The following is a 26,457-nucleotide window of genomic DNA, read 5'->3' on the forward strand; positions in this document are numbered from 1 at the left end:
AAGAGACAAAAATTTTGAAAGCAGGAGAAAGAGTAAAACACGTGGGATGAAGGGAAGGACTGAGTCCACAGTAATGCTGAAGGGGATCTCTGATGATTTCCAAGAGCTCAACCTGTTCATGGCACATGAGTGTTCATTTCATAAGTTCTTCCCTACCTTTTCCTTTTTAAGCTGACCCATAAGAACTATCCTTAGGTTAGTTTCCTTAGATCTATCGGATGAAGTTAGGATTATGTTTTGGCTCCCAAATAGAATGGAGAAGAGAAAGAAGGATTTTTTTTTCCTGAGAATGCAAAAATAAGAACTACAGAGAAAGCAAAAAGAGAAAAGGAATCAGGGAGAGAGAAATAAAAGGAAAATATTAAATTGGGATTGCTTTGTGGAATTATTTGAGTTTCAAGCTACGGAAACAAAGTTTTTGGAAAACAATTTAAAATATACAAGGTAACCCCCAAAGAAAGATATTGGTACTCTCTGGAGGCCCACAATTAAGCTGATCCTTGCTGAAGGCTGAATGCAGACATTTCACTAAAACAAAACAAAACAAACAAACAAACAAACAAAAAACTCCTTACCTTGCATTGCTTCAGGAATTTGTGGGTTTCCTGAAGGAAGTCCCTTACAGATCCCTCTTCTTGGATCTAGCCCTTGCTCTCTACCAGTCTCTCTGGAAGTAGGATTTGGGGCTCCTTCCTTGTTTTCCAGCTCCCCTATGCAGACTTTCTCAGGACTTGGAATAAAGAATTTAATATAAAAGAAGTAGTCATTTTAAAATTAGTAGTAAAAAAATGGATCTTCATGAATTCTGACAACTAACCAGCAATTCAGGTAAAAATAATATTGACTTCTTACTTTTCAACTTATTAAATATAAACCCCATGTGGATGAAGGATTACCAAGTAAATATTAAATCCTAATACTACTATGAAAAAGTGAATGTTTGTCTTCCATCCTGAGATGACAAAGATTATTCTTAACTAGGATAAAAGCGCTTATGTCTAATTATTGACATGGAACCAACAGAAGACTGCATAGAAAATAACATATAGCCCTCAAATATAAGTAACAGTATTATATAATGTATTAACCTTACATGTAAAATTAGGTCTATGTTTATATCTGTGGGTGTATATATACATTGTGTGTGTATGTGTGTGAGCCGCGCGCGCACATGCCTACTGAGATGGCCAAAGAATATCCACCAGAGTATCAATAGCAGTTTTACTGAAGTTATAGAGATTTTAGTGGTTTTAGCTTTTATATATATATATTTTACTATGCTTGAATTTTTTTCAACGAACATATAAAAATTACTATTTTAGTTTTAAGAACAAAATAACACACTTAAGAAGATTCTGTGATCCTTTGCTGAGAGCCACGGCCGAGTCTGTATGGCCCCTGGCATTTTGCCAACAGTATTGATTGACAGGAGAGGCATTACTATCCGCCTCTGCCGCAACTTTTGAGTTCTCGCACTATTTTGGAGTTCTCGTGGGGATTTCCGGGGATTCCCCGAGAGTTCCCATTGGTTGGGGAAGTGCAGGAGGAGGATTTTCCGGGAGAGATATTTCCGGCTGGGGGTTCCTGGACAAGCCTCGTGGCGTTCGGGAGGATTCCCTGGGAGCTGTGTGAAGTGTTTTCCTGCAGTTTAAAAATAAAGTTTGTTCCTGCTTCAGTGGTTCGTGATTTGTGCCCAGCCAGACTGCGGCAATCCTTAAATTACCTAAGCGATTCTGGCAACACAATCTGGTTCATAAAATTCCTAAAAAGCTGATAATTAAATCTTATATTGTTTTATTTAATTGGTTAGTCAAAAATGTTTTATTACATTCACAAATTTGCACAAAAGAAATGGAACTCATTGGCAGTTAAAATCTTATAATTAACTATATAAAGTAATATTGGTATTTAGGGAAGTGTTTCTTCAAATTATACATTCATCCTCCCAGCATTGTATTTGATAAATCTTATCTTCAAGAGAGAGAAAGCAAAAAAGGAGAAGAAAAAAAAAACCTAGACTTATTGTGAGTATTCATTAGTATATAGCTTTAATATTTATCACAATAACTATTTATGCCCACTGTTAATTAGAAAGCAAGGTGCTTATAAAGCCTTCAGAATTTAACTTAAAGATGCATACAAATGTTAAAATACAGTAAATCTCAGACAAAGATACCAAAATATTATATATTGAGAAATGTATGCAACTCACATTAGGGGTTCCATTGAAGTAGGAGTTCAGAGAAAAAGAAGATTAGGGAGCTATAATCTGCATAGAGAGGGATTGGAAGCAAATTAACTCTGCTGCCTGTCTTCATTCTAACTGTTTAGAAATCATAGATAATGGTTCTTTGATTAAATTGCTTCTCCTGAGTTTCATTGCTATGGAATAATAATTCAAGGGGTAAAAGAAACTGGGTAAAATTATTCTGAAATACAGTGGCTTTTAAAGTGTTTAGTTTTAAAAAATGTTCACACTTTTAGAAAACCTCTTATGGAAGGAAATATACACTAGACTCTCCAGCCCATAGTAGGGATTCCCCAAACTGAAAAATTATCAGAATTATCAGAATCACTGAGAAGCTTTTGAAACATGCAGATTCCCAAACAACCCTTCTCCTTGAGGAAGGTCTGGAAACCAGAAACTTGTATTTAAGATTGACTTCTCTGGGTCTTTATTCCACATACTGCTAAGTAGCCCTCTCCCATTCATTTAGCAGGACTTTATGCTTATCATATGAAAGGCTTTACCTTTATCTTATATATTTCATGTTATGGACCTGATTTCAGCTTTGCCTGAAAAAAAAAATCATCATGAATCATGTTTCCATTATCAGCTATTAGTTGTATCTCCTAATACAGGGCTAAATGAAGTGAGCATGATTATTATGTTTCAATCAAGTTGCAGATTTTATTTATTTTATTTATTCTAATTTGTTACATATGACAGCAGAATGCAATTCATTTCATATTACACATATAGAGCACAATTTTTCATGTCTCTGGTTGACAAAGTAGAGTCACACCATTCATGTCTTCATATATGTTCTTAGGACAATGATGTCCATCTCACTCCACCATCTTTCCTACTCCCATGCCCCCTCCTTTCCACTTCCTCCTCTTTGCCCTATCTAAAGTTCTTCCATTCCTCCCAGCTCCACACCCATCTCCAATATAGGAGAAAACATTTGGCATTTGTTTTCTTGAGATTGGCTCACTTGACTTAGCATTATATTCTCCAACTCCATCAATTTACCTACAAATGCCATGATTTTATTCTCTTTTTATGCTGAGCAATATTAATTGTGTACATATACCACATTTTCTTTATCTATTCATCTAATGAAGGACATCTAGGTTGGTTCTACAATTTAGTTACTGTGAATTGTGCTGCTATAAACATTGATATGTCTGTGTCCTATAGTATGCTGTCCTTTGGTGATAGATCAAGGAGTGGGATAGCTGGGTCAAATGGTGGTTCCATTCCCATATTGCTTTCCAGATTGGCTGCACCAAATTGCAGTCCCACAAGCAATGTATGAGTGTGCATTTTTTTCCCACATCCTCGCCAACACTTATTGTTGTTTGTCTTCATAATAGCTGCCATTCTGACTGGAGGGAGATGAAATCTTAGAATAGTTTTGATTTGCATTTCTCTAATTGCTAGACATGTTGGAATTTTTTCATATATTTATTGATTGCTTGTATGTCATCTTCTGAGAAGTATCTGTTCAGTTCCTAGGCCCATTTATTGATTGGGTTATTTGATTTTTTGGTAGTTAGCTTTTTGAGTTCTTCATGTAGTCTAGAGAGTAGTGCTCTATCTGATGTGTAAAAATTTGCTCCCAAGATGTAAACTCTCTATTTACCTCACAGATTGTTTATTTTGCTGAGAAGAAACTTTTTATGAATTCCTTGGGTATCATCCTAGATGCTGCTTCCTCCAGAAAGAACCTCCAGCTTCTCATGAGTACCCTACTCTGCATTCTCAAAACATCTCCCCCTCATCAAATGCACTGTATTCCTGGTGCCCACTTATTTCTCTGGATCCTCAGTAATGTAAGGTACATTAGGACAGGAACCATGTTTTCCCTTGCTCAGCCCTGAATCAAAATCCTAGTACAGTGACATAGGCATTAAATACATATCGGTTGGAGAAAGGAAGGAAGGGAACATGCAGAGAACTATGGGGAAAGACTTCTTTGTCCCACAGACATCACAGAGAGGCAATTAGAAACATCAAAAGTGTTTGATCACTCAGACAAACCTAATTATCAAAATCAAAGAAGTGATAGAGACTTTGAACTCCATCTTCTCAGTAAAAGCCAAGTAAAGTCTCGGAGACTTTAAAATCCTAGATGCAAATTCCTTTGTTGACTTTTCAATGTCCCCCATTTATCAATCTGTGATCCCCGCCCCCACAACCAAGAAGACCCACACACATACACACACAAACATACACACACACACACACACATGCATTCACACATTTCTCCATGTAACATGTGACTCAGTACCTAGTAGACTGGCACTAAATAAATATGGTCTTAGTAACTGAACAGCACTCCTGTATTTTCCCCATCAATCCTAAACAGGGCCTTGGGTAACAGCATTTTAGGCAAGAAACAGCACTGGACTTGCACCAATTCACCTCAAGCCTCCATTCTGTGATACATTTTAAATAACGTTATGGTTCATTCTTATCCTTTACTTCATCCTTCAAACTGTGTTGATTTTCTCCCCAAGATTTCCTGCTGCTTCTCAGCCAGCACCCTTAACACTGGATGACAAGAATGCTGGGATCCACAAAGTCTCACAGCCCTCAGGGCCACTTCTCCCACTTGGGAGAGCAGGAAAGCAGTCACTGAGCTGCCTTCTAAGCAACACGGGGATGTTTTCACCCCAGGAGAGAGCTTTCTCACCTAAACTCATGTAACCATAGGGAGGTGGCCTTTCAGCAAGGTACTTTCACACCACCTGGCTTCCATCTTAAATATTGCTCCTTCCAGGCATTTCTGGGAAGGGAACTTCCTCAGCACATATGCCCAGGTTTCTCTCTGACCTGAACCAATCTATGTTTTCATTAAATACACATAATTTAGAAGATCAGGCTGGTTAACACCTGATCTATACTCAGCATGACAAACCCTGCACATCCCAACCAGCATGATAACCACAGGGGGGCTTTCATACTCTAGGAATGCCAAGTGGCCAAGGGCAGGCCTCAGCTAAGGATGAGAGTTCATTCACCTGGGTGGCTGGAAAATGCTGTGGTACTTGCCTGCTGCTACACGTCTGTTCATGTTTCTCTATGCAGGTCAGTGATTTGTTTTTTTAACTGAACCTATTCTCTTGCAAATTTGAAGCTAATGAGGAACCCAGATGTGATGCCTTAGCTAATGTTTCCATGTTCATTTTTTTTCTTCCTGATATCTATACACCTAAGGTAGGAACGGGCTATGAAATGCATCAACAGATGGAAAAGTGATGAGATCTAGTAAGAGTGAGAAAACCTGACAGAGTTTAACTTCCCTTATTCTTGGTTATTACCTGAACTCTTCTTTTTAAACTACAAAGCCTTGAAATTCATGAATAATACAGGAAATCTGTAAAATGCCACTTTTCTGGAATAAGCAGGACATTAAGATGCAAATTGCAATTCCACACACAGCTGTACTCGATGTGACAAATTAAGCTTTTCTTATTCCTAGTCTTGACATTTGCCTTCAAGATGTTTGATCAATGTAGAAAGAAAGTACCCAGGAGAAGCGGACAGAGAAGTGGAGGCAGCCCCAGAGAGGCCAGCCACCCCATAAGAGGTCCTCAGGTAGAAAGTATCAGAGTACCAGAAGAATACATGGAAAAACAAGCCTCTGCATTACTGTATCTTCTCAGGAAGACCCTCTTATGCAAAGGGCATTTTGCAAGGACAAAGAGACCTCTTTTAGAATGACCAGGACAGAAATCTAGAGGAAGCTAAGAAAACCTAAGAGCTTCTGAGTCCCTGTTAGACCCAGACTTCCACATCTCACACACTCAGCCAGATTCACAGAGCCACCTTCTCACCCTCCTTTATTCACTCAATATATTTACTGCCAAAGAGTGCCTGCTTCAGGCCAGGCACCTTTGAGATCCACTAGTAAATAATACTAACAAAGCTCCCTGGGCAAGCATGCTACAGCTGGGGGCAGGAGGTGAACACCATCACATACCAGCTGCAGTGGTAAGCTGCTTCACATATTTAACTCTTGAGTTCTTGAGGGAGGTACTATCATCATTCTCATCATACAGATGAAGAAACTGAGGCTCAGAGAAGTCAAGTCACTCAGCTCCTAAACTAATCCGGGGAGGAGTCAGGATGTGAACCCAGGTAGATTGCCTCTCTCTCATGGCCTTTTCTAGTTGCTCCCTTGTTAGTTGGGTACGACAATAAGAGTATAACCTCCCAAGGGCAGGATCTGCACCCTAGTTATATTTTTCACCCACTGCCCACAACCACTAGAGGGTCTGGTTCATGAGTGTTCAGTAAATATTTATTGAATACCAGATTCACCCTTATTGCTAAAATTACCCTTACCCTGGGCTGAAGCTGCAATAGCAAGTATTAGCACCATCTAGTGGAGAGAGGCCTGGCACAAGAAAGACAACCATTAGAAGGAGTAGTTGATGGCATTGCCAAGGGGTCCCAGAGGTGACAGCAATTATCTGGATAATTCGGGTCAATGTGTGCATGTAGGTGCTTTGCCATCATCCTTCAGACCTCTGACAGTGGGTTGCAGAACCCCTTCAGGTTTACCAGAAGCTTGTTTCTTAATATATATAATAACTAATATTTCAAAACCAGAATAAATTAAGCATCCATATATTTTTAAGATTTTTTTTTCCATTTTTGTATTGTTTTATTTTTATGTGGTGCTGAGGATCAAACTCAGTGCCTCACATATGCTAGGCAAGTGCTCTACCACTGAGCTACAGCCCCAGCCCAAGCATTCACATTTTTAAAGAATCAAGAAAACCAAACATTTAAACAGAGCTCTTGTGGGACATCATGATTATGAACCCAATACAATATAGAGGAGACTTTAAATTCTTAGAAAAGACCTCCACACTTGTGTCTACAAAAAATTGCACTGGACTTATAAAACAAATAAAGCCAGTCATTTGGAGGCCAAAATTTAGCTTGGATCTAGACCTAAAACTTTAAAAAATATTGTTTCTGATCTCTATTTCTACAGGAACTCAATCTGCATACTTGTACTAAGAATTAGCCAACTAATACTGATGCAGTACTATAAAATTAAATGAAGCCTCCACCTATACTTTGTTTAAAGTAAGACAAAATAATCAATTGTAACTCTTTTCTTAAGGCCTCTTATTAAAAATAATAGGAAAAATTTAACAAGTATTTTATTTCAATTTGTCATTTTCAGTTGCTTTTTCCCTTGAACATTAAAGCAAAGATAGAGAAGAGGTAGATGAAAAATGCAGAGAAACAGAAACAGGCCAAAGAGGCAAGAATCTGCACTTGTAGTCCCCATTTCACAACCTGGCAAACTCCTATTCACCCTTCAACACCTTGCTCAAGAATCACCTCCATGGTGAAGTTCTTCCTGTCTGCACTCCACCCCTAGCTATTTACCCCCATTATTGAGATCCTATAGCACTTGATACATAGTACCATGATACAATAGAGCATTATTTTATAATGGTGCACTGACTCCTCCTTCTTCCCCAGAGACTGTGAGTCCTTTCTTGAGTTTCTCAGCACATCTGCCAGCTAAATGACTGCTGAGACCAGAAGTAAATAACAATCATTTGAAACAAATATTATTTCCTTTTTCCTACACTATGCTTTGTATTGTTATACAACAAAAAGCTCTTGAAAGTAGAAAAAAGACCCTGCAATTCTCAAGACTTTGACTCTTTTGTGATCTTTTTCCCCCTATATGGTCTTCAAGACTAGTCTTTCCAATCCACAAAATCAGCAATCATTGAAATGTAAACTAGAAAAATAAAATAAAATAACCAACAGCATTTACTTTAAATGCTATTTTCTTCTCTTCTGTCCACGATAAAAGTGTGTCAGGAGGGAGGCACCTCATGCATCAGTGCATCTGTCTGAACTGAAAAGAATGTGAAAGGCTTGCTGGGAACATCAGATGCCCTTCATCAGTCCAAATGCCCAGACACGATCTGTTTCTTTAAATGCTGCTGGCAAACATTCTGTTCAAGGTTAAGAGACAATTAAGAATCACGATATTTCCATGGAAATGATAAACGAAACAGAAAGATCAGCCTGGCATGATTACATAAAATCAGCTACAATTAAACAAAAATAAATCACTAGAGGAAGCACTGTACTTGCTAAATGCATTTTGTTGGTGTAGTGTCCTGGTTAGACATTTAGACTCAAGGAGATCAAAAAGCCAGAACTCAAATCCACACTCTGCAAGGTATACACATGCTGTGCAACCTTGAACACACTGCATGATCTCTTAATGTCTCAACTGTCTTATCTTTAAAATGGGAATAATAATAGTTCAATGCTGGGTTTGCAATGAACACTTAATATGTTGTGTCTGGCAGACAGGAGACATACAGTAAAGATTGTTATTATTCTTTCTCTTTTCTGATTTATTTATTCATTATTTCGAGGAAATATATATTTAGTATACACATATTTGATAATGTTCTAGAGACTTTCACACACATCACTGCAGTTCCAATCTGTAAAAAATGGAAGGGTCAGACTCAAGAACCTGCCCTATGCCAACATCCTTTGCTTCTAGTCACGGGGTATTTGAACCGCTCCCAGGCTTCTGCTAAATACTGGATTCAAATTTCATTGTTAAAACATACTAATTCTTTCTAAAAGTGTGATAAAAAGCATCACCCTTATGTTCCCTTATCAACTTGTAACTCTAGGGATACCCCCAAATGCTTTCATCTGTGCTGCCTGGTAACTCTACTTTTTTCTGGGCCCCTCAAGATAAGGCTTCCATGGAGATATATTTGAACTTCTTAGAATGTGACACTCATTAAGAAAATTACTGGTCTTCTTTATTTTTTCTCTTTTTAAAATGCAGTCCTACGCACATCTATTCCCATAAAAATGTAAAACAAGCAAATATAATCCTATGACATTTGTGTGTTCCACTCTAATAAATGACAAGATATTTTCATAAGGTATTTTCTGTAACAAATTAAACTGGCTGAGTAATCCATTAATTGACTCTTTAAACTGAACACTTAACAATTAATACTGCATGCACTTGTTTCTTGCTGTGATTTTAATTTTAAACAAGCATTTCCTTCTCTTTTGAGCTACTGCATCAGTTAAATTAGAAAGCAAGTTATTTAAAATGCTGCAATTTGCAATAACTCATCTGTGTGAATCCAGATTTTTTTTTGATACCACGCAAAAAGATGTACAAGATAGGTCTGAAGGGAGAGAGAGAGAGAAAGAGAGAGAGAGAGAGAGAGAGTAAGGGAAGAAGAAAATTAAATTGGATACTTAGACTAATGGGGCTGCAACTGCCTTCCATAAACACAAATTGCACTAGAAGTTTATTAAATCAGCTTTATTGCTCTTTTGGATAATTATAAGAATCAAATGTCACAAATTTTACCTAATAAATTTATACCAATAAAATTCCCCTTAATCTCTTCTATACATTTTAATTTTTCTATATCATATTTCATTTAAAAGTGATATGCAGAAAGCTTTGCTCTAAGCCCCTCTCTTTTGTGAGCACTTATCATGGACCAGTAACTGTTATGGTTCCTAGGTGGGACACAAAGAAAAATTAAGATCACCAAGTGCCTGTCCACAAGAAGATTTAAGCTTAAAGCAGACAGTACAATGCATATTTAGAGTAAGATAATATATGGGAAGTTCCATCAAAGCATGTGTATATGCACACACACATTATGTATTACGTAGTAAATAGAATATAATACATAACTAAAGAAGTGAAGAGGAGATAGATTGTAGGATGGTTAATTTCAACTGGGAAGTTAGAGGAAGGTTACATAGATAACTTTTAAGTTAACTTAATATTTAAGTTGTACATTGAGCGCTGAATAGAATTCACCAAGATGATTCAGTAGAAACTACCAAGGAAACATTCAGAAGTAAATAATTGAGAAAATGCTCAAGAGAGATGAGTGATTCAGATGTATGTAAACATTTTTGTTCATGGAGAGATCATAAAAGTTAACTCTTATCATTTTACATTGCCTCCACAACCCTCTGAAATGTAAGTTACACCATCTCATACCAGAAGTTGGTCACTCTCGACATACTTGCTAGTTCTAGAACCCTCACAGTTCCTCTTTGTGGTCAACCCTCATTGTGGTCAGTCCTGCCTTATAAACAGCTCCCTGGGGGCCACTTCACTATGTGACAGCTTAGGTTCAGCCTGCTTGACTGATTCCACTGCCATTCACACCTCACATCAACTGCATAGAAACACCATGAAGACCAAGCCTTAGTCACAGCAGAACCTCCCAGAACTTGTGCTTGCTTGCTTTAAACCCACCAGATAAAACTCCTGATTGGAAACTTGTTTGGGTAATACTCTGAATCCAACAAAGGCATTGGCCCACAGGTGCCTTTCTCCCTCTCTTTCTACCTATACTCCATGATCTCCATGTGTGTGGGCTACAGGCATACTAAGTATCCACCAGGATCTGCAAGTAATAAAATCTTCCATCTGAAAGATCTTTCCTAATCATTGCAGGGATGTTCTACATCTTAAAGACCCTAAACTAAAACAACTAGGAGAGATAAGGCTAGCCTAAATTAAAATACATAATAGCCCCCAAAATTGTATTAGAATTGTACTTATGTCTAATGCCCCCAAAGAGAAGAAATTTTTCCAGTTAACTCTGCTAATGTTCCCTCTCAGTTATTTCATTTACTCAAGATACAATTATAGGGGCTGGGGTTGTGGCTCAGAGGTAGAATGTGCTTTCTTTGCACATGTGAGGCATTGGGTTCAATCCTCAGCAACACATAAAAATAAATAAACAAAATAAAAGCACTATGTCCACTACAACTAAAAAAAATTCAAAAATTTTTTAAAACAATACAATTATAATTTCTACTAAGTTGAAGTTCAATAATCCACTCTTGAACTTTCTTAGCAATTTCTCACCAACATGAGAATTATTCCATTATTTGATGAGAATTTTGACTCCTCAGATCTGAAATACAGGTCATAGTTGTTTCTTATAGTTCTTTAGTGTTTACTTAGGAAATCTCCAAACTGGTTTGAATACAAAAAGGCATACGAAATTAAAGAGCTTGAAAAAGAGAAGAAATAATATGTCACAGAGCTTAAACTCCTCATTTTCAGAAGCATCTAACTCTCAGAAATATTGGGTAACTCTCTTAAAAAGATGAAATAAATCAGAATATGAAATTCTTTCATAAAAACCCTAGATTTTGTTTGAAGTGGTCAAAGTACTTCATGTATACACTCAGTGACTGGAACATAATCTTGATTCCATTATTCAGATTTTCAAAATTGTTGGTTTTCAGCATAAGGCATAGTGCTGTTGGGATTAGAAATAAGATAATACCAAGTCCCTAATTCTAAAGACTTCAGGCTCTAATTAGGCAGATAAAAGATAAATTATGAATAGAGATTTTTGTTTGTATGTTCATTTGTGGGGATTTTGTTGTTTGTTTTTTGGCTGCAGTTACACAAGAGGGAATTAATCATAATTCTTAATATTTAACACATTATGAACATTGGTCCATGAATGATTCTTTTTATTATCCATTATTTATTTCATTTATGTTTTAAAAAATAATAAAATAAAGGGCTATGGTTATACCTCAGTGCTACAGTGATTGCCTAGCATGTGGGAATACTTGGGTTTAATCCCCAGTCCTGCAAAAAATATAGTAATAATAATAATAAGGACACCATAAATGTACCATCTATCTCAAGAACTAGAATCTAAATAATCATTGCCTTCTTTGCCCCTTCCTTCCCTCACACAGGAAAAGAGCTCACTTTCTGATGACTCAATGGAACTGGTCAGATTTGAGCCAAGGATGACCAGTAGGATGCGGATAGATGGAAAAGAATACCCATATGTGAATAAAAGCTAGAGGAAATTCTAACATAAAATATTATAAGGAATGTATGAAAGAGGAGGAGGAAGCAGAAATGAATTCAACTGAAGTGCTAATCTGTGTAAGGGCTTCATGGGAGACAATGGAAGATACATCCATTGGTCAAGAATGCTAAATGCCACTAAAAGTGCCCTAAATTTATCCTGAAGACAAAAGGGAGACAGTGAAGAACATTAAGTAAGGAAATAACTGATCAAAGTTGTATTTTGAGAAAAATCAACAGGATGGAAACAGATTCGATTTAAAGGAGAGAAATCAAAATCAAAACGTTCAGTTCAGAGTTATATAAGAAAATGTCACTGGAAATGACATCTGCCTAACATTCTAGTAGTAGCCACTTCCAGATTCTCACAAAAGTGAAAACCAAAGACAGAAAAGTCATAAAAATCACTTACATGATTTTTAAGTGATTAAGAAGTAGCCTCAAATTTACCTTTTTAAAAGTTCAACAAGACACAGCTTAAAATAAAAACAAGTAAAAGAATCATAAAATGGTGCTCGCTTTGGCAGCACATATACTAAAATTGGAATGATACAGAGATTAGCATGGACCCTGCACAAGAATGACACGCAAATTCGTGAAGCATTCCATATTTTTCTTAGGGCCATACCTTTTGGGCATATATTTTGTATCTGGAGAATAGACTCTCTCTTGATCTCTACTTTCTGATCATCATGTGAGCTGCTTCCTCTTCCCTTTACCACATTTTTTCACCATGATGTTCTTCTGCCTTACCTGGAGTCCCAGGGAATGGAGCCAACTGTCTGTGGACAACCGTGATCACCAAAATAAAATTTTTCTCCTCTAAAAAAAATTATAAATGTTGAAGAGGTACTGGGACTGTATCTCAGTGATAAGAGTACTTACCTAGCATGTGCAAGGCCCTGGGTTTGATACCCAGCAACCTCCCCATAAAAGTTGAAGAACAAAGATTAATCAGTAAAACACTAATAAAAGAAAGCAAGAAAACACAGACAACCATATTAGGTAGTGTATATGTAATTGAGTTCACTTGAAATATCTGTGGGATAAATATAAATTTTCCCAAAGAACTAGACAATGTAAATAGATCAAAAATAATAAAAGAAACTAAAAGGTTTTTTTAAATTCTAGACCAGCACCAGATGGTTTCACTGTTGTGTCCTTATTTCCAAAATACACCAAAAACAAAGATACTTAAAAAATGAAAACTACAAGCCATATCTCTCATGAATATTGAAGCAAAATTCCTCAGCAAATTACTAGCAAGCCAAGTTCAATAAAATATTTAAAAGATTATACACCAATATTATGCAGGATTTATTACTGGAATGCAAGGACAGTTCAACACATGAAAAACAATCAATATACAATATATCCATACTACATAAGAGCTGGGCATGGTGACACACACTTATAATCCCAGCTACTCTGGAGGCTAAGGAAGCAGGATCACAAGTTTTGGCCAGCCTAGGAAACAGAGCAAGATCCTATCTCAAAAGAAAAGAAATGTACTACATTTACAGAATGAAGGACAAAAGACACAAGATCATCTCACTTGATGCATAAAAAGCTTTTGACAAAATTCAACACCCTTTCATGATAAAAGCACTCAACAAACTTCAGACAGAAAAAAAATCATTTCAATATAACAAACACCATATGTGAAAAGCCCAAAATTAATACCAAACTCAATAATGAAAAATTGAAATTCAGAAACTCTAAGTTCAGAAACAACGCATGAATGCCTATTCTTGCCATTTCTACTCAACATGGTATATGCTAAATGTCATGGCCAAAGCAGTTAGTCAAATATTTTAAAAAGCATCCAAACTTCAAATGAAGAAGTAAGATTATTCCCACTCACAAATGATATGATCTCAGAGAGGAAAACTCTAAATATTCCCTCATAACATTTAGAACTAAGAAACAAATTCAGCAGAATTGCAGGATTATATAATCACCATGCAAAAATCAGCTCCATGTTTTATACACTAACAATAAACAATCTGAAAGGAAAATTTAAAAAACCATTCCATTAAATTGGTATTGAAAAGAATACAATACTTTGGAATAAACTTAACCAAGAAGTCAAAGACTTACACACATAAAGCTATAAAACATTGGTGAAAGAAATTTAAAAAGACAAAATTAAATGAAACCCCCGTATTCATGGATTAAAAGAATTAATATCATTAAAAAGCCCATAACTACTAAAAGTGACTAATAGAGTCAATGTAATCATCAACAAAATCCCAATGGCATGTTTTAAAAATAGAAAAATGCATCATAAAATTCACATGGACTCTCAATATTCAAATGGAATAGCCAAAATAATTTTGAAACAGAACAAAATTGGAAAACTAATACATCCTAATTTCAAACATTAATACAAAACTATAATCATCAAAACAATCTGGCATAAAGAAAGATTTATAGATGATTAGAACAAAATAGTGAGCCTCCAGATAAACTATCATGTATATGGTCAAATGATCTTTTGACAAAGGTACAAAGACCCCACAATGGGGAATAATAATCTCTTCAACAACTGGTACTAAGAAAACTGATATCCACATGCAAAGGAATAAAGTTGGATCCTTACCTCACACCACATAAAAAACTTAACTCAAAATAGATAAAAGACCTAAATGTAGGGCCCAAAATCAAAAATCCTACAAGAAAATATAGAAGGAAAGCTTTATAACATTGGATTTAGCAATGATCTTTCAAAAACACAGACAATAAAAGCAAAATACTGGACCTAGAAAACTTAAAAACTAGTACATTTCAAAGCAATCAAGATAGTGATAAGGAAAAACCATGTGCAAGTCATATATCTGATAAGGAGTTCATATCCAGAATATATAAAAATAACTCCCACAACAAAAAAACAAACACAATTTTAAAATGGGCAAAGAACTTAGACATTTCATCAAAGAAAATGTACAAATGCCCAATAAGCATATGAAAAGATCTCAATATCACTAAGTATTTGTGACATGCAAATCAAAACCATAATAAGGGTCTCCAATTGTAGCTCAGTGACTGGGTGCTTGCCTCACATAAAATAAATAAATAAATAAAACAAAGATCTTGTGTCCATCTACAACTAAAAATTTTTTGAAAAAAAAACATAATGAGATATCATTTCACAACCATCAAGATAATCTGTAACTTACTTTCACCATGATGTGCTGCCTCATCGCTGACCAGGGACTGAAACCTCCAAAATAACCTTTCCTTCTTTTTAGATTGATTGTCTTAGGTATTTTTTTACAGTAACAAAAAGCTGACCAACAACAGAATAGAGATGTAAAAATCTATAATAACATGCTGACAGAATTTAAAATAAGCTAAAAGAATCACTAATGATGACCATTGATTAATCTAAGGAATGCAAGAAAAGTTTAATGTTAGGAAATCACTTATGTAATAGAAGCATATACCAATATGTCTAACAAAAAGCATATGCACTATACACGGTGAAAATAAATTTAATAATAGTAACCAATTTTTTTAAAAAAGCTCTTCTAAATAGTAATAAAATCTGCTTGAAATGACAGACCATTGTATAATGTGCTCCAACCCTTGTACACCAATTCCTTGATGTGCAAAGATAGTTGTTTTAATTCATAACAGTAATAGAAAGCAAGAATGGACCAAAAATTGGGCTGGGATGTAGCTCAGGGGCAAAGCGTCTGCCTTGCATTTGCAAAGTCCTGGGTTCAACCCCGAGTTCCAAAAAAGACAAAAAAAAAAAAAAAAAAAAAAAAACCCCACCAAAAAAATAAGATTAAAAAAAGAATGGAAACCTAAATACAATATGACAACAAAAATCATTAGAGAACTAAATGTAAAAAATCTTCAAAGCAAATTTCCCAATCAGTGGATGTTTATGCAGCAAAAATTTTGATATGCACTTTTGAGTGAAACTCTCCAAAAGTAATTTGTTGCTTGCTTTCTTGCATTCTGAAACAGTTTCTACAAAACAAAACCCCATCTTCCCCTGATGACTCAGTGTCATTATTACAAACACCAGGTACACCACTATGACACAGTTATACCCACAGGAACAGCAATCTAGGATTATTTTCCCCATACTGGGTCTAGATTTCTAGGATTTTTTTCATTCTTATGTGTTCTTCTACAGCTTTTTATAGCTTTTTAACTTAAACACACTGAATTTTTAGAGCTGGAAGGGACCTCAGAGATTAATCTGTTCAACCCACTCATTTTAGAAAGGAGGAAACTACCTTCCTCCTCCACTATGAAACTCTGGCTCCAACTTTTTGCTGTTTTAATGTGCCTGCCATGAGCAACTCACATCCCTTTTCTAATTTTCTGCTTCTAATCTGACAACTGGGAAGCCAGATAAGCAACCTTGTTAGAATTGTACCAAAAATAACCATAATCTAAATGAAAAACTACGCTAAGAAAACAGAGTAGGAGTTTTAATGTTGTTCTCTGGGGTCATGCATTGTAGTAACTTGAAATCTCCTTCTCCTCTCTTCCTGTTTTGGAAAGGTGTTTACAACATTGAAGGTTTCCTCATGAACAACTTTGACACAAAAGTGCCAATGCTCTGAGAATGAGGAACTTGTCCCCTTATGGACCATATGTTTCAGGACTCGGAACCTCAATTTTTCTACCTGTAAAAAGGATATGAATTCTACCTGGGAAGATAGTTAATGGATTAAATGAGGACACAAACTTTACACTATGCTCAAAGCATGATTTGTTTTCCCTACTTTTGCTCAAGCAACAGAAGCCATGTTAGAACCCCAAATTGGCCCCTCAAATGTTTAGTCTGATACCTGGTTTCTACTTCTGGGAACCCTCCCCCCAGTCCTAACTGTCCTCTTGGTTCCTGAGATGGCTTCAATTCAGCATTATTCCTCCAAGCATATCTCAGACACAAAACCCCAAGTACCATCCCAGACTACAGGCCAGGATCCTCATTTAGAATGGCACCAACTAGCTTCCTGCAACACTCAGGAGGGGCACAATTCCGGCAGCATTGATCACATAAGCTAAAATGTTTAGCCCAGGGATTTCATTCTTTTTTAAAAATGAGGACCCCTTTCAAATGTCAAAACATTTTTCAAACCCACACTTAGTAGTAATTATACTTTTAGTATCAGTTGATTGAAAAAATACAGAATGACAAAAAGCTACTATGATAGCTTAAATGTTCTTAAGTAAATTTACATTTTATTAATCATAACCACACTGACATTTATCAGGAAGGAAAATCTATTTTTTTTAAAAAAAAAAAAGGAGATATACTTTCAAGCTGCTTCTGCATTCTGGGAAAATGCAAAATTCACCTCAGAATAAGTCATTCCTTTGTTTAGGAAGACATAAACCTTAGGCTGTGAAAGAGAAGGTTCCAGGCTAGTCTGATGAGGGGGTTGGGCGAAGAGAACTTCATTGTTTTGCATAATGAAAGATCTGCCCAGAATGTGAAGGTTGGACTATGCAATCTCAAAAATTATCAATCAAGGTTCCAGGAAGAAACAGATTGCACATACAAATTGGAATAATTCAGGGAAACCACTCATGGAGATTTGGGAATCCATGGAGGGGAGAATGCAGCAACAAGAGAACATCCCAGACCCATAAGGAAGAGAGAAGGGGTCACATACAGGACCCAAAGGAAGGAATCATGCCACAAGAGAGCCACCATAAGACAGCAGTGACTTCTAGTCAAGGGGCACAGCAAGTGCAAGTTGGCTCTACAGGCAGGTAATTGGGGGTGACCTCTCCCTCACCCTCATTTATCCTTCCCTGGCTCAGTTATCCTTCTTCATTGGCTGAATCCAACCAGCCATTTTTCCAGGGAGTAACTAGCATGGATAATAGTGAATAGACACAGTTGAAGGGACAACCTGACCTCAGGCATGTCAAGAGTAGAACTTCTGGACAAGTATGAATATATGGGGACCCTCATGTACACCAAGGTTAGCTCCCCTCCACATCTCACCCCTGCTCACTGTAAAGGATGTTTCAAGCTAAGAGAGATGACTAAGATGTTCCTGCCTCTAGGACCTCATGTCTCTAGGTGGTCCTCCATAACTACATAACCTATTTGATTTTCATCTTTAAAGAGGATATACGATCTACCATAAACAGGCAGTATTGTCCATTATCTTCTCTGTAAATATTAAGGGGTAAGACACCATCTCTGAAACATCCAGATTTGATTCAAGATTCCAGGTTCCCCTGGATAACTGATTAAATTCTCTAAGCCTTTCCTTACTTGTAAGATGGAGACATGCAAAGGACAGACCCTAACCCATGGGGTTGTTGTGAAGATTAAATAAGACATTCAGCATGTAGCTGAAGGTTCGACTAATAAATGGTAACATTTATTATTAATCCTCCAGGTTTATCAGAGCCAGAGCTCTATCTGCCATATCCATATTCCAGGCAACAGGTGGGAGAAAGGACAAAAAGAAGAACACATCCACCAATCATTTTGAAGGAAGTCCCCAGAAAGCCAAAACACAGTGTCACTAACATCTCTTGGGCCCAAATTTAGTACTATGACCACACCTAGCTAGAAAGGAATCTAGGAACTGCTCTCTTTATTCAGAGCAGCCATATCTCCAGGCAAAAACAGGGATTCCCATAGGAAGAAGATGGAGATTGGGATTAAGCAAAGCAAGGGGTAGAGAGACCCACTGACTCCCTTCTCTGAGGCTATTCTCTCACTCAGAAGGCTAGCCTGCTTCCTTTGTCTGAGATTACTAGGCAGATTCACTACCTCTGTGTGCTCTTCCCTTGCTGGGCTACTCTCCAGCCTTTTCATCATCAGTCAATTTCTTTTAAGATCTAAGACTTAGCTCCAAAATGGCCCATGTTTCAGCTTTTGCTATCTTCTTTAAATAAGTACATATATGTATATAAGAAACCTGGTGATTGAATAGTTTTAGCACAGTTCCATCCAAACAAACTGTATGTCCTTAAACAAGTCACTTCTGCTCTCTGAGTCTTTAGTTTCTCCCATATCAAGTAGAGTGAATAATGTACACCTCACAATTCCACAGGGAGGCTCAAAGGAGATTTCTGCAAGTGAAAGTGGTCTGTGAACAATAAAGCAATAAACATCTATTAGCTGTTACCATTTCTCCCCTGAGGTGTTTCTTCTTGTTAGTTAACAGAAGAAGAAAACTGAAGTTGTTTGTGGGAAGTGTTGTCTCCTGGAAAGAACAAAGCAGAAACGCCTGTTTCTTCTCTTCATTCTTACCTTCTCAAGGCAAAGCTGTAAGAGGATTCTGTCCATTCTTAAAACCTAAATACAAGCTGCAAAAGAAGTTCAGACATGATGAGCACAGATGACTTCCTTCGAAGAGAAAGGCGATTTGGAGAAGTCAGAATGGCCCTACAACTGCTCATCACAGCAGAATGAAAACCAACAGCAGAACTCATACCATCAAAGGGAATGAGTCATAGTACCTGGTGAGGAAGCAAGACTTCAGCCAGACATCAGTCAGAAGAACTAAATATTACAGCTCTTGAAAATAAACCAGATGAGTTCCTGTAACTGTGAATAACCCAAAGAGGACCCCTGCCCTCATACATGAAGCTAAACACAAACATTTGCTGATAGCATTAAAACAATAACTGTTATCTGCTCAGATTCATCATACATCTAATACAGATCCAAATATACCCTTCACAAGATGTCATCAAATAACTACTTTTGTCTCTTTTATTATAAAACAAAATGCATATGCTGGGAAGTGCCTATAATATTCATGGATGTGTTAACAATAGTTTTAAAGCAAACCCTCATGTAATTACCATTCTTGTCAAGAAACAGGACATTATACCACCTCAGAGACATGCCTCTCTGATCACAATTTCCTTCCCACCTAGAAGTTATTGCTATCCTAGTTCTCAAGATATATATTTCCTTCATTTTATTTACATTATTTTTGGGGTACATCCCTAAACAATGTTGTTTGTTTATTTCAAATTCTATATAAATGGGATCACATGAATGTATTTTTAATACTTTGTTTCTTATGCTCAGCATTATGTTTGTGACCCCAAAATATTGACTTAAGATATGATGCAATATCTGAAATCTAATCTAAATTATACATAAATTTGTGTTTTAATAAGCTCTCCAGGTAGTTCCATTGCATGCTCAAGTTTGATAACTATTTCTGGATAGTATTATGTAAATATACCACAATTTATTTATCTCTTATACTATTGATATACATATGTATCATTTCAAATTTTAGAGTTTCAAGTTGTTTTTTTTTCATCAAGAATAGAAATTCATTTTCTTTCAGTATTAAGAGTCTGGGAAACCCAAGTTCAAGAGCTCCTTATCCTTGTAAGGGCTGCTTACCACCATGATGGTGCCTTGATGCTGCACTCATTGAAAGAGAGGACCACTGTGTCCTCACAGGCAGCAAGTGAAAGGGCCAAGGGTGAATTCACTCCATCAAGCCATTTTATAAGTGCACAGAATTGCATTCACAAGGGCCTCATCCTTGTGACTTAACCCCTCCCACAGACCCCACTCAGTACTGTTACATATTTCATTGGCAATTGTTTGAACATGAAGTTTGGAGGAGACAAAGCATTCAAACCATAACATGAAGGAAGGTGGGGAGAGCCACTGGGGGGAAGGAAAGATGGAAGGAAGAACTGGCAGAGTCACCATGGGCTGCTATGCGGTTAAAGGAGGTTGTGAGAATGTCCAAAACAGGCCTGCCCTAGTAGCCCTGCTCTGCGGTCACTGGCTAAGAGTAGTCTTTGAGAAGTGTGGACTTGTACAAATACAATGGGAAAAAGTTCTCAGGAGCAAAGAGACCTTATTTTCCCACAAATCCAGGGAACCCCAAACCCCACCCCTTCACCTGACTCCTCTGTCCTTCAAATCTTTACTTGATCTCTGAGAATCTCTTGGGGATTCTTGGGTCACATTCAAATTGTCTGGAGTACTCTGGGTCCTTTCTACCTTCATAATATACCCATGAACAAATGGTACATTGGCTACAGTTTTGTAATGAAGCAAAGTTATTCCTGTGAGGGTGTCCTCTCGTGTATGGTGAGATATGCATATCTCACCATACACCATAAGACCCCTAGGTCACAGATCAAGTTGAAGCCATGCCCACAATACTTGCACAAAAAGCACTTCTCAACTAAGGGACTTCAAGGGCTTTTGTGGGACAACTTATTGCTAAACATTTGCTCACACTCCAGGCACCCAAAAGAACTCTCTCCTAAGTGTGTGCCTTCATGCACAATGTGGTTTGAATTACTGGTATAGGGTTTCTCAGACTCTTTACACACACAATATTTTTCCCCAGAGTGTGTCCTCTGGTGTCTAAGATTTTTCTTTACACCAAAACTTGGCTCACACTGTCTACACACAAAAGGTTTCTCCCCTGAGTGTGTCCTCTGGTGGAAAAAAGGGTTGACTTTTTATTTTTTTATTCTGATTTGTTATATATGACAGAGGAATGCATTACAATTCATATTACACATATAGAGCACAATTTTTCATATCTCTGATTGTATACAAAGTATATTTACATCATTTGTGTCTTTATACACGTAATTTGGATAATGATGTCCATCTCATTCCAAGCGGGTTGTCTTTTGAATAAAGCCTTGTCCATATTCCTTTCATGCATAAGCCTTCTCCCCTGAGTGCCCTCTGGTGGAAGCCTTGTCCATACTCTTTACACAAAAAAGTTTTCTCTCCTTAGTGTGCCCTCTGGTGTCTGAGATTTGATTTCAAGCTAAAACTCTCCTCACATTGCCTGCACACAAAGCTTCTCACCTGATTATGTCCTTTGGGGTGTGACAAAGTGTTGAGAGCCACAGCCGAAGGGGCCCCAGCAAACTTCCAGCTGCCAGCAAACTTCCAGCTGCCGGCTGATGATTGGCTCACAGCGGCCCCAGCAACATCTAGCTGATTGGCTCCTCTGCGGTGATGCTCATTGGGCTGTTTCCCTGCCCTTTCAGACCACGGAGCTGCTCATTGGGGGACTTTTTTGGCTCCGCCCACGTGACCCAGCCAATGGGCCTCAAGAGCAGGAGGATTGTGGGAGGTGGGGAGAAGCTTGTGTGGGAGAGAGAGGCTTGTGGAAAGCCGGTGGTGGCAGTTGAGGCTCTGAGGGTTTTTCCTGAGAGGCTGTTTTGTTTGGCGTGTGTGGTTCTAAAAATAAAGTTAGTTTCTTTTGACAAGTGGCTCCTGATTGTGCCCAGCCAGACTGCGGCAACAAAGTATGATTTTGGCATCCTAAGCACTCCTGGCATCCTAAGTGAGTTCTCCCATGCAAGGTGAAATTTGAGTTATTGGTACAGGCTCACTCACACTCCTTGCACACAAAGGGCTTCTCCACAACCTGTGCCTTCAAGTGCTTATTGTAGTATGACTTATCCCTAAACCTTCCTCCACACACCTGACATCCATAAGGCTTCTCTCCTGAGTGGTCTATCATGCAGAGCAAGGTGTGACCTCCTGGTACAGGCCTGCCCACAATCCTTACACACAAAGGGCGTCTCCCCTGCATGTGTCATCTGGTGTGCAACAAGGTGTGACTTATTGTCAAAGCCTTGCCCACACTCTGTGCACTCACAGGTCTTCTCTCCTGTGTGTCTTCTATGGTACAAAGGTAATGCTGACTCACGGTTAAAACCCTGTGGACACTTCCTGCAAATAACATGTTTCTGCCTGGAATGTGCTTTCATGTATGAGAGTAGCTTTGTCTTCAGGACGAAGTGTTGTCCAACCTCTACACAATCCAATGTTCCCCATCTTGAATTTTCTATTCCTTTAACTCTCTTTCCTCTTTCCATAAGACTTTCCCTTTGGATTTGGCTGGGCTCTATTTTTGTCATTCTGTGCCTTCTCCTTAAGCTTACTGATTATCTTGGGGGTGGGCTAGAAAAATACCCTTGAAGTCTGCCTCTCCCTTCTAAAAGGGCATTGACAGCCCCTTGTCTCTTGCCTTTTTGCTGTTTCACTCTGGCAGCTTTTGGTCTTTTGATTTTTGATTTCTAGAATTGTAAAATTCAATTACTGAAATGAAGAACGCAGTAGGTAAAGTTAAACAACAGATTAGACATGGCAGAATAATAAAGTATGAAATATATAAAGCATAAAAGGTATAAATATGTATATTTGAAGATAGAGAAAAGAGAGACAAATGAAGCAGTGTCTGAAATGACAAGAACGAACTAATAAAAGTTAGCAATTCATAAATACAAAAATTACTAAGAACCTCAAGCAGGGTTATCAATAAGTAAGCAAACAATAATCAATACTTCCAGACTTAGGGACATCAGAGAAAACTGATAAAAACTAAACACCAAGAGAAAGCCCTAAAAACAATCAGAGACAAAAAGGTAAGTTACTTTCAAAAGAGTAATAATAATGTTAGCTGATGGCTGATATTTCAACCAACACTATGGCTATCTGAAGACAACAGAAAAAATGTTTTATGGTGCTGCAGGAAAACTACAAATATAGAATTCTATGCTCCACAAAAAATATTTTTAAATGAAAGATAAACCGAGGCATTTTCAGTTGAGTTTTGTGCAGGGTGAGAGATGGTGGTTTAATTTCATCTACTACATATGGATTGCCAATTTTCCCAGTACCATTTGTTGAAGAAACTATTTTTTATCCAAGATATGTTTTGGGTGCTTTTGTCTAGAATGAGAGAATTGTTTTCATGTGGGTTTATCTCTGTGTCTTTTATTCTGTTCCATTGGTCTTCATGTCTGTTTTGGTGCCGATACAATGCTGTTTTTGTTGCTATAGCTCAGTAGTATAATTTAAGGTCTGGTAATCTGATGCTTCTTGCTTCACTCTTCTTGCTAAGGATTGCTTTGGCTATCCTGAGACTCTTATTTTACCAAATGAATTTCATGACTGCTTTTTCTATTTCTATGAAAAACATCATTGGAATTTTAATAGGAATTGTATTAAATCTGTATAGCACTTTTAGTAGTATGGCCATTTTTACAATATTAATTCTGCCTATCCAAGAAAATGGGAGGATATTTCCATCTTCTAATTCTTCTTCAATTTCTTTTTTTTTTGAACCAGCATGGAAATGTTTTATTACATAAATGTAGAATATATATATATATATATATATATATATATATATAATTATTATTATTATATTATACCAGTATCCAGATTAAATACCCTGCTTATTACATGCAATTTTTATTTTTTCTATACTTCTACTCATTCCTCAACATAACAGTCCTGCTCCTCATTAATTTTTTGGTGAGGTCATATGCCTTGAATGTCACAGATATTAATTATACAGTTTTGATAAATAGAATGATAAAAATCTTGACTGCTTTTAAGCACAGAATATTTTAAAGCATCTCAAAAAATCTATTTTCTTTTACATTCAACTTTCTGTTCACAGAAGCATGTTACTGCAATGGATATTTAACTATAATTTTATTTTGCCTGACATCATGCATTAGAATTGTAAATACAGCTGCTGAATTATACAGAATCTATGTGAGTCAGTCAGGGTGTGCGCTTCAAGAACATTTGAGTTATTTTTTATATTGGACCATTAGCACTACTGGGCCTATCAATACTCTTAACAAATAACTATATCACTCAGATTCTTTCCCAGCATTTCGATGACACATTATTTCATTGTTAATGGTTGCTATGATGATTATAATTTTCTTTTTTTTTATTAGTTGCTCATGACAATACAATGATCTTGACATACATACATTTGAGTCAAATGGGGTATAATTTCTCATTTCTTTAGCGATCTGCAGTTTACTTTGTAGAGGTCATTCGCCTCTTTTGTTAGATTGATTCCCAAATATTCTAAATTTTTAAGGCATTTTCAGAAAAGCAAAAATTGAGAAAATTTGTCACCAGCAAACTGTCACTAAAAAAAATGCTAATGGAAGTCTAACTGGACAGAAGAAAATGATCGCAGATGAAAGCGTGGTAATGTAGAAAATTCAAAGAAGTTAGAAAAGTACACATGTTGTAAATATTAATTAATCATTGCTTTAATCAAAAATAAAATAATTTATATTTTTTAATCTATAGACTTAAATTTCAGGAAAATGATAATGCAAAAGGTATGAAGAGGTAGACAGAATTAAAATCCTCAACAGTACCTTATTACTCAGCTTTATATTTACCTAAAAGAAATTACAGCATGTCTACAGAATTACTTGTACAAAAAAAAACATGTTTAGAGCAGCATTATAAGTAATAATCAAAAACTAGAAACTCAAATTTCTATCTAGAGGTGAGCTGATAAACAAATTATAGCATATTCATACAACAGAATACTATTCAGCTGTAAAATGAATGAACCACTGACAGGCTAAAAACTGTGGATGAGTCTCACAAACATTATATTGAGCAAATGAAGCCAAATTCAAAAAAGTACATATTATATAATTCCACTTATATTAAGTTTTGGCAAGTAAAACTTTATTATGATGCTAAAAGTCAGGACAATATGCTGAGAGCCACGGCCGAGTCTGTATGGCCCCTGGCATTTTGCCAACAGTATTGATTGACAGGCGAGGCATTACTATCCGCCTCTGCCGCAACTTTTGAGTTCTCGCACTATTTTGGAGTTCTCGTGGGGATTTCCGGGGATTCCCCGAGAGTTCCCATTGGTTGGGGAAGTGCAGGAGGAGGGATTTCCGAGAGAGATATTTCCGGCTGGGGGTTTCTGGAGAAGCCTCGTGGCATTCGGGAGGATTCCCCGGGAGCTGTGTGAAGTGTTTTCCTGCAGTTTAAAAATAAAGTTTGTTCCTGCTTCAGTGGCTCGTGATTTGTGCCCAGCCAGACTGCGGCATTCATTAGCCCAATGTTTCCCTCTACGGCATCGTGGGCAAATACCTGGTATTCTATTCGTTTGATATCTAGCTTTGTTAAACCCTCCTCCTATGGGGCAACTCCTTTTAAAATGTCCTGTTTGATCACAATTATAGCATGTTTTTGGCCTGGCATCTAAAGCCTGTTGTACTGCTGCTAAGACTTGCCCTTGTTCATTAATGTCTCTACATAATTTAATATATGTGTTTAAATCTTCATGTCTCCATGGTCTAATGACCTCTCTGCAACAACGATTTGCTTGGTCATAAGCCAGTTGTTTTATAAATGGCATTGCCTGTTCTGTATCCCCAAAAATTCTGGAAGCTGCTTGAATAAGCCTATCTACAAATTCAGCGTAAGGTTCATTAGTTCCTTGTATTACCTTAGATAATTGACCTTGTAAACCTCCATGCCCCTGTAAAGTTTTCCATGCCCTAACCGCATCTACAGCAATTTGTG

At 37.1% G+C, this 26,457-nt stretch overlaps 1 protein-coding gene and 1 non-coding gene across 5 annotated transcripts in view; one reads left to right on the forward strand and one right to left on the reverse strand.

Annotated features, from left to right (window-relative positions):
- Positions 1-26,457, reverse strand: part of Htr7 (5-hydroxytryptamine receptor 7) — a 43,438-nt gene that overhangs the window by 10,342 nt on the left and 6,639 nt on the right. The window contains exon 1 of one of the 4 annotated variants that reach the window (XM_048801740.1): positions 576-709. The exons of the other annotated variants lie outside the window; for them this stretch is intronic. The gene's annotated coding sequence lies outside the window, so the exon portion shown is untranslated. Of the gene's footprint in view, positions 1-575; positions 710-26,457 lie in introns of those variants that run through there. 4 annotated transcript variants of the gene reach the window in all.
- LOC125616455 lies at positions 12,643-12,746 on the forward strand. The gene has a single exon (XR_007347083.1). It is a non-coding gene; the product is annotated as a U6 spliceosomal RNA (small nuclear RNA).

Source organism: Marmota marmota, unplaced genomic scaffold (genome assembly GCF_001458135.2).
Source record: "Marmota marmota marmota unplaced genomic scaffold, marMar, whole genome shotgun sequence".
Lineage (NCBI taxonomy): Eukaryota > Metazoa > Chordata > Mammalia > Rodentia > Sciuridae > Marmota > Marmota marmota.